The sequence below is a fragment of the Sander lucioperca genome, chromosome 17 (assembly GCF_008315115.2).
Source record: "Sander lucioperca isolate FBNREF2018 chromosome 17, SLUC_FBN_1.2, whole genome shotgun sequence".
Classification (NCBI taxonomy): Eukaryota; Metazoa; Chordata; class Actinopteri; order Perciformes; family Percidae; genus Sander; species Sander lucioperca.
Genome location: NC_050189.1, coordinates 19,563,226 through 19,564,855, shown reverse-complemented (window position 1 = coordinate 19,564,855; position 1,630 = coordinate 19,563,226). Strand labels below are relative to the sequence as shown.

At 48.5% G+C, this 1,630-nt stretch overlaps 1 protein-coding gene across 1 annotated transcript in view; it reads left to right on the top strand.

The window, feature by feature from the left end:
* The window catches only part of LOC116064544 (zinc finger protein 239-like), an 893,026-nt gene that overhangs the window by 465,806 nt on the left and 425,590 nt on the right, over nucleotides 1-1,630 (top strand). The gene's annotated exons all lie outside the window — the stretch shown is intronic.

Sequence of the window (1,630 nt, the reverse complement as noted above, 5' to 3'; positions counted from 1 at the left end):
ACACAGACACACACACACACACACAAAGACACACACACACACACACAAAGACACACACAGAGACACACACACACACACAGAGACACACACACACACACAGACACACACACACACACACACACACACAAAGACACACAGAGACACACACACACACAAAGACACACAGACACACACAGAGACACACACACAGACACACACACACACACACACAAAGACACAGACACACACACACACATAGTGCTTCACAGTCACAATAAATCTTAAATTTAAACTTAAATTTTACAACGGTTTATTATTCTATTTAATTAGTAGTGTCCTAAATCCTAAATAGTCTCAGGAAGGAACTGGTTCTGGTGGAACGTGTACCCCCCGCTACAGAAAACTCCTCATCCAATATTACATGAAGTTAACTGTTGACACAGCACAGTAACGTGAGATATTAAAATCAGCTGATACATGCTTACACCTCATTGGCTCTTACCAGTGTATCTCCGTGGTTACTTCATCCACAGACATCCCACCAATCAGTCCCAAAACCTCCCAGTTAGAGAGGAAATGATCTAACATATTCTTAGTTAATCTTCACAATCATTCCCTGAACGAGCCAAGCATAACTTGATATTTTCAGCGTGTAGCTCGGTGGCTATGAGGTTGATGTTGTTTCCTGAAGAGAGTGGAGTTTGAGAACAGAAACACAGAGAGAGAGGAAGTTTATCCTGGAAATGTTCCTCTGTTGATCCAGACTACAGAGCTCAGTGTGTCAGGGCGTTTACAAGCAGTTTAAAAAACAATTATATTCTGGTTAAAATCTGAGTTCTCATAACACGTTACCAGATGTAGGGAACTCCTTCAGTAACGGGGGATCCCTGCACGTATACACCTTAAAGGTGACCTATGAGCTCCTGCATGGTTTCAGCATGATTTCATGTCATCTCTCCTGGATCCACTAGCTGCCTGGTCCCTGAACACACCGTCAAACAGCCCGGTCTCAGGAGACAACACAGGGGTCGGAAACCTCAAACACTAGAGGCACAGGGCCAGACCATACCCAGGGTACTCACTAACCAGGGCCAGACCATACCCTGGGTACTCACTAACCAGGGCCAGACCATACCCTGGGTACTCACTAACCAGGGCCAGACCATACCCTGGGTACTCACTAACCAGGGCCAGACCATACCCTGGGTACTCACTAACCAGGGCCAGACCATACCCTGGGTACTCACTAACCAGGGCCAGACCATACCCTGGGTACTCAGTAACCAGGGCCAGACCATACCCTGGGTACTCACTAACCAGGGCCAGACCATACCCAGGGTACTCACTAACCAGGGCCAGACCATACCCTGGGTACTCACTAACCAGGGCCAGACCATACCCTGGGTACTCACTAACCAGGGCCAGACCATACCCTGGGTACTCACTAACCAGGGCCAGACCATACCCTGGGTACTCAGTAACCAGGGCCAGACCATACCCTGGGTACTCACTAACCAGGGCCAGACCATACCCAGGGTACTCACTAACCAGGGCCAGACCATACCCTGGGTACTCACTAACCAGGGCCAGACCATACCCAGGGTACTGTGTGATTTCTGAGACAGAGCTCCTGGGTACTGTGTGATTTCTG